This window comes from Corvus brachyrhynchos, unplaced genomic scaffold (genome assembly GCF_000691975.1).
Source record: "Corvus brachyrhynchos isolate BGI_N302 unplaced genomic scaffold, ASM69197v1 scaffold162, whole genome shotgun sequence".
Lineage (NCBI taxonomy): Eukaryota > Metazoa > Chordata > Aves > Passeriformes > Corvidae > Corvus > Corvus brachyrhynchos.
This window is the reverse complement of record NW_008236696.1, coordinates 1,059,111-1,066,743: the sequence shown is the minus strand read 5'-3', so window position 1 is coordinate 1,066,743 and position 7,633 is coordinate 1,059,111. Positions and strand designations below refer to the sequence as shown.

The following is a 7,633-nucleotide window of genomic DNA, read 5'->3' as shown; positions in this document are numbered from 1 at the left end:
GGCTCATTATTTTTAGCACGCTAAGTGAGCCTGTCAATCACTTACATAAATACATACAATTAGTTTGATCCAGCAAGATCCTGAACACATGTAATTCTCAGACTTTAGAAACCTGACCGACCCACAAAGGCACACACAGTATCTCACAAGTATGGAATTACATGTACTGCGTGTAGCTTAAAAATACAGTGGTAGAAATACAGCACTAAATGGAGAAGTCCACACACTCCCTTTGCACAGAGGCACTGAAGCATCCATCCAAGTTTCTTCTGGATTAATTTTATCATTCCAGTGTTGTCAGGTGGTACATGGGGCTGAACTCCACCACATCTTTGAGGTGTAAACAACAAATGAACCCCATTTGGTTAAAAGAAGAGCACGCTCTTGAAAAGCCCATGATCTTTGGTGAAGCTTTGGAAACTTTCCCCCAATTCACCTGTCAGTTTTAACAATACAGAATACCAGTCTCCATGGGGCAGAACACCACAGAGAACCCATTAATTACCAAATGCAACTAGCACTGTGCAGATGCCCCAGCAGAACACAGCAGGAGCTTCTGCCAGGTCATTACACCTCAATTTAATCTGCAGGCTTGCCGACAGTTCTGGGTAGGTGTCTGAATCTAACTTGCCAAATTAAAAGTTTGAGAACAGAAAACACACAATGCTGCTAACTGGAAAGCAGTTTAAAATATTCTTGAATGGAATTGTTGAATATTTATGGACAGAAGCAGATCAGCTGTAACCAGAATGGAAAACCACCCACATTCCAACCCCCACCTTCAAAACATCAAGCTGGGAATTTGTGATGTATAACTTCAGAAAGGTCTTCAAGGAAATACAGCCTGGGGTTTAACTACCACTTCTGCTTTTGTCCAGATGGAGAAAATAGCTTGTAACTAAAGGAAAACCCATTACTGCTGAGGAGAGGGAGTAGATGGAGCCAGACTCTCTTCCAAAGTGCACGGCACTACGATGAGAGGCAACAGACAAACTCAAACACGTGAAATTGCAATCACATATAATGAGGACTTCTTTCTTTTTCTTTATTCACTCACCATGAGGGTGATCAAATGACAGGCTGCCCAAAGAGGCTGTGGAATCCCCATCCTTGGGGATGTTCAAGACTCGGCTGGAGAAGTCCCTGAACAACCTGCTCAGTTTGGCTTTGTGGATGGCCTTTGGAGATCCACCTAACCTAAACAATTCTATGATTTAATTCTGCAGGAAAAAGCTTTAATGCTGTACAAAGGCCTGGAAAGTGCTATCTGCAAAGGCTTTTTAAAAATACAAGAATTAAAAAACAGAGACATGCAAACAGCATGAAATGTACCATAATAATGAGGAAAGTTTACACAATACAAGGTTTCTACTCATGTCTGTTAAGTGAGTTACGGTCTGTTAATTACTCCACAGCAGCCAGTTCCTTATGAACCCACCAGGCATGAAAAGAATGTGAGCAATATCAGGTAGAAAACACCTGGAAATTTCTTCTGCCACGATTTGTTTCAACACTTATTAATACTGTGTGAATTACTTATACAAAAAGACAGGAATGCACCAGAGTACCAAGGAAAGTCTAAGAATCTTTGAGACATTTCATTTTTGGAACTTTAATCCTGCTACCTTCTCAGTTTTCCTCTGATGTAGGGTAAACAGTGTGGACAAAGCAACTTTCCTCTTGAAAGCGTTGCTTCTAAATACTCCTGCCATTAGCAAGAGCTCCTAAACCTGGCAGGTCACTGTTGATATGATCAAACAGCACACAGCTATTTAATGGAGTCCACTGGATTAAAAAATTACCCAGCCTGCATTCGTCTTTGAACAGTGAAATTGTTTTTCCTTTATTTAATTTTAAGACTGCCATTAAGAAAGCCTATTAAGATCTTTTTAAGCTCTCAAAAGTATAGCTGGATACTTTGTACCACTGCTACTCATGATCAGCATTAAAATCATTATAATCAGATAATTTCAGGGCTTTAGGGAACCATGCTCTACCATCTGGGGACTGACCACACTGCAGTAAATCAGGCACAACTCTATAGATGTTGAAGGAATTTGTATTATAAAAATATCGAAATTAATTTTACAGGCCATGTTTTGCTATGTATCAACTTTAGTAACAAATAGGGTCCAAATGATAAACAAAGCTCTTAACAAATAACAGCTGACAGCCAGGAACAGTTTGCAGATGGCAGGAGAACACCACCAGGAGTGGGACCCATGTGGCACAGGCTGAAAACCTCCATCCAGGAGCCCTGTCCGTGCTGCAGCTGTGTCCATCCTCTTCTGCCCGAGCATCGCTGGAGCACTCACAGCTCAGGAAACAGGTGGGAAACCATCCTGCAGGGCTGGGGAGGAGTGGGCTTTGCTAAGAGTCACTTCTGCAACCACTAAAAGAAGGGGATTTTCTGTCATCTTCACACAAATATTTCTCGTTCCCCAGAAATACTTCACTGGTTATTGAGGTCCTCAACAACTGGATGAGCCAAAAAAGTCTGTACTACAGACTTTTGAATGAATGTTGTATGTAAATGTTATGTACTACAGTATACATAAGATTTCACACAACGGAGTAGAGACCAGACTAAGAAGATCCAGAGGGTTTAAAAGTTTGGCACTAAATACATGAGAAACCAACCACCTTTGGACTGATCCCGATAACATTTGTCCAACTACTCCTGTACATAAAGATGCATTTTTCCATACCCAGGTTTCTTAACGCTTGGAAATGATTCTGACACAAGCAGGACAAGTTTGTCCTGGTGGACTAATGCATTAATAACCATCAACTTAAACTCCTCAAAATTGACTTCCATGATAGTTCTGTGAGGTCTCAACTTTAGGAGAAGAGGTGCTCTAAGTGATTGCAAGATCTAAAAAACAAAAAACCTCCTCCAGACTTAGAGAGTGCTCTGACTGCACCTGAGGCATCTTCTACTCCAAAGGAAACGTTCCCACCCCAGCAGTACAAGGTTCCCCCTGCACACACAAGCTGCACCAGAAGAGGCATCTGCTTCATTTGACTACTGGGAATGTTTACGGGGCCAGTGGTTACTAAATAAACCAGGCATTCAGACTTCCAGTCACTCCAACAAACCAACCCCCTGCTCAAGTGTCACGAGACAAGCACAGCTCAAACAAATTTGGAAATGAGTCTTTGATCAGCAGTTCCTCCAAGCTCGAGATTATCCTGTCTTGTGTCTCCGACTGGGCACAAGATGATGATATTTAGTTTTGTTAAGCAGAAGTTCCATCAGAGAGCTGTTGTAAAAGGAAACACCTTTTTTTAAGTCATAAAATGTACAAAGTTACCAACAGTTGTCTATCCTGGGGTAGCACCATGTGCATCCCTATTCCAGCTGGGAGAGCCCAGTAAAAGACAGTTCCTTCGCTCACCAAGAATACCTAACGCGTGTCAAAAATGTTCAAGCTCTCGCAAAACCCTTCTGTTACGTTTCCTGGTGTTCCTGAGACACGGGACAGTGAGTGATTTGTAAAAATCCTGCACATGCAGCAGCAGGAAGCTTTCCAAAGCAACCCAATAAAGCATGACAAGGGAGGACAGGCAAATCCCAGGAGCTGCTGGATGTCGGAGTCATCCCTGTGACAAAGCTGCCTGCAAAGGGCAAAACACCAGGGCTGAAAATCCCCCAGGTGCTGTTTTACAGCGGGGTATGGGATGTCTCCATCCTGCCACAGGCCCCTGGGAAAGGCATCTTTGGAGGGGGAGAAAGGCAAACAAACAATAAAATCACCCAAGGAGCTGCCCACAAAAAGTAGGTAGAACTGATGATGTTTTTTTCAAACATTAAAGAAACACCTCAAACAACAAAACCAGCTGAATTTTCAGCCCTCTCCTCCTCAGCAGCACTCTTCTTGCAAGTGGAACCAAAGAATACATAAATGTGTTTTCATACAGGAAAATAATTTAAAGCTAAATTATTCCCCTAAATTCTTTTTATATTAAATCACTTTTACTTCATAAAAATGGGAATATTTATGCAAATACCTTTTGAAGACGCTCACTTACTTTTGCATATACCCACCAAGGAGAAAATTATCTACCTATTTTTTTAAAAGAACAAAAGGCTTTTCCTCTGGTAAATAAATAATTAATTTTAAAATTAATCTTGTTTATTAATTGTTGCCTTTTCAATGAGCAAAGCTTTTAGTTGTGTCAAAGCTATTAACAGTGGCAGTTGTACATTAAGCAAATTAAATATTCAGCAGCCTCACTTCAGTGCCCTTTTGTAATTGCAGGCTGGTTACCAAACACCTCATCTCTTTGGTAAATAAAAGGGTATTTCTGCATTTATTTTAAAAGCTGATTTTAGAATTCAGTAGAGATTTTATGCAAATTATTATGACAATTATGTAAATATCCAACGAATTTTTGCTTTTACAGAAAATCACGGCAAGAGTGCACTTCCTAGGAACTGTCCCCACTCCATGTCTAGAATTCCTTGGATGCTTGAGCACTATAATTTCAGCGTCAGGGCAAAAGTAACTGCAAGAATAATGATATGTGGCCGTGTAGATAAAGCATTGTGAAATAAGGATGGTCTGAAAGGTTTTGAAATCAACAGATTCCATTTCACAGCAAAATAACAAGAGCACATGAAGTGGAAAGGTCTGCTCTATTAATAAAAGCTTGAATGTGCACCAGTTCTCACAACTGCTATTAACTGGGGGAAAAGACTCCATGTATCTTGTTTTCCACTGTGACCAGTGACCCAACTGGAAAGAGAAACCAGGAGCAATTTTTGTGCCATTGACTTACTTGCTGCAGCAGAGCATTATCTCTGCTCAGCCACCAGCTACACCAATTTCACCTATTTTCTTGAATAAAGTTGGCTCAGTCACTACAGAACTGCTCCCAGGAAGAAGGAAGGTGGTACCAGTACCTCTTTCTACAAGGTGTTTGATTGTACCCTTGGGAAGTGAAATATTTCCCCTCCTGTGCCAGGAGGGACCAAGAGCTCCATCACCTCATGCCCATGTTGGACACAAAGCCCTCACACCAGGTAAAACCCTTCCTGTCTCTAAATTACACTTAAAAGGTCTGTGAGGCACAGAGCAAATTATAAGAGAGAAATCAAGGGAGGGGGTGCTCTGGGCACAAGTGAAGCTCCCATACAGCTACACTATGTAGATAGTCTTGTTGAGAAGCAGAAACTGCTGATTTTCATCAATTCTCTCATCAGTTCTGGGTGGAATTTTAATTTCGGCCTTTTCAGGCACAGCTGGACCTACAGACAGCCAGTACAGACCACTGCATTCCCAGCTGAGGCAGCCAGTGAGTGCTATGTCTGACTGGAGAGCAATGGAAATAGACTGGTCCCAGTTTGCATTCGGTATGAACTGGCTGCAAGTGTGGTTTACCAAAATAATCCATGTACTCAAGCTGTTCCAAGGCACAATACATTGTATTTTGCACTTTATTACTTACATGGAGAGGTGTTTAATGGAAGAGACAAAACCTGAAGCCTCAGAAACCTGAGTTCAGTAGGTGTTTAAGCTCTCTTTTAATTAACGTGGTATTATTTTCGTGGCAATCTACATATTCCATGCTACATGCAGATTGAAAAAAATTAAAAGCACTCTCCCAAAATCAAAACCGTGAGGAGATAAATGAAAGCTAACCAGACAATGCTACATGCAGGATTACAAAGACAACATGCAAAAGCATCAAGAGTTTGAGATTTTGGAAAGTCTTTCTGGGTCACTCACTGTTACAGCAGCAGCTAAAATTATACTTTAACCTGGCTTGTCTTGCAGTATCTAATACTCAGCTCGGATTTCAGGCAATGTGAACCCGCCTGCTAAGATACCTTTGCAATATGTCATTCCAGATAACACACCCAGTGAAACAGGTGCAGCTAAGGCACAGTTTTATGTTTGATTTCATGAGCTCACAAAACAGGAGCTACAAGACCAATTTCAAGCAGTCTGCAGCATCTCCTACACCGCCAAGGCACAGACAGGCAGGTGGTCCACTGGCACACATGCAGGATGTGCTGGTTTTGGAGTCACCCTAAGCAGACATAGAAAGTTTCTAAGAATTTTATAAACAATCTCCCCAGCGATCACACAGATGAACTGATATCCTTAATTTTCACTACTCACCCAAAGAGATTGGAAAGTGAGAACACAATCCCACACAGCGCTGTCGCAAAACTCAACCAACAGCCTGAGCCTGGAAGCAAGTTTGAAGACTGAAAATTCACAGCATTAACACACAAAGGTTGTGGAGAAGAAGCCTTAACACTTCTAGTACTATTTCTAAATTTTTATTATAGAAAGCTGAATATTATTACTGATTATCAAAGAGCTTGCACATGAATCAACTTCTCATTCAAATGAACTGATTGCTGAAGATAGAAGTGTTTAATACACAACTAAGGTTTGTAAATCCTTTACTTCTACAAAAAATGGATACAAAAATTTGCTCTCTCCCCTTCACCAGGAGGGTGAATCCCCACAGGTATCAAAACCACTTGACATGAGTCTAAGCAAACAAGTGGTGTTTTTTAGATGCAGTGATTAGGGTCTATGACACTGAAATCACCATCAGCATAATACATAATCTGCTAAGGTATATACATGAAATTGTATAATAGAAAGATGCTTTTCTCTTGGCTTAGACATTACATAGTACCTTTACTGGGTGGGGAGGCACTGCAACAGCCCAGAGAAGCTGTGGCTGCCCCATCCCTGTCCAAGGCCAGGCTGGACAAGGCTTGCAGCAACCTGGTCTAGTGGAAGATTTCCCTGCCCATGGCAGGGGCTGGAACTGGAAGATCTTTAAGGTCCATGCCAACCCAAAACCATTCCATGATCTTAACACAACATCCATTTCCTGTGTTATTAAAGAAAAATGGAGCTCTCACCCCACAATCTCTTGCAAGGCTGTTACACAGACTGGTTCAGTACAATTAAAATATTTTATATATTTTATACTATATATAGTATATAACTGACCTTGTGGCATGCTCATCCATCCCCATATACTGCATGTAAAACATTACAAATGTTGCTACATTCTCTCTTTTCAGCTTTCCCTCACAAAACACAAGAAATCCTGAACCAACAAGACAAACTGAGCAGCTCTCCCACCAAGTTCCTTTACTACTTCTTTGGTCTAATGATTTAGGTCAGTCTCAAACAAAGTATTTGTTGGCACACAGTTATAAAATTTTTCATTTTTTTAAGGTTATAACAAGCTGCTGAAGGAAAAGGAAAATCAAAGGTGTAAATAAACCCACAAATGTTAAATGAATGTCTGGTATTCTGATGTTGGACTTAAAGATGCATTTTTCCTTCAATGCAAACCACAGTCCTTGATTTTTAATACTTGCATGAATCTATAAGCATGCATTCCAATATTCTACTTTGTATTTTGAACCAGTCAGTTACAGATCATGATCCATTAGCAGCTTATAGACTCAAGATGATGTGAAGGAGTTGTAGAAACCAACCTCACTTTGAAAGAGGAAAGTGGTTTCAGAGGTTTATTTAAGGAACCCCGCATCCTTAACACAAGAAAACACCAGACAAGTAATAAAAGGAGTTAATTGCTGCAGTCTAACTTCCTTACTTTTAATATCGTTGTGTCATTAACCATCTCATTA

General features: G+C 40.7%; 1 protein-coding gene across 1 annotated transcript in view; it reads right to left on the bottom strand.

Moving 5' to 3' along the window:
- FNDC3B (fibronectin type III domain containing 3B) overlaps positions 1 to 7,633 on the bottom strand; it is a 183,047-nt gene that overhangs the window by 111,041 nt on the left and 64,373 nt on the right. The window lies entirely within an intron of this gene.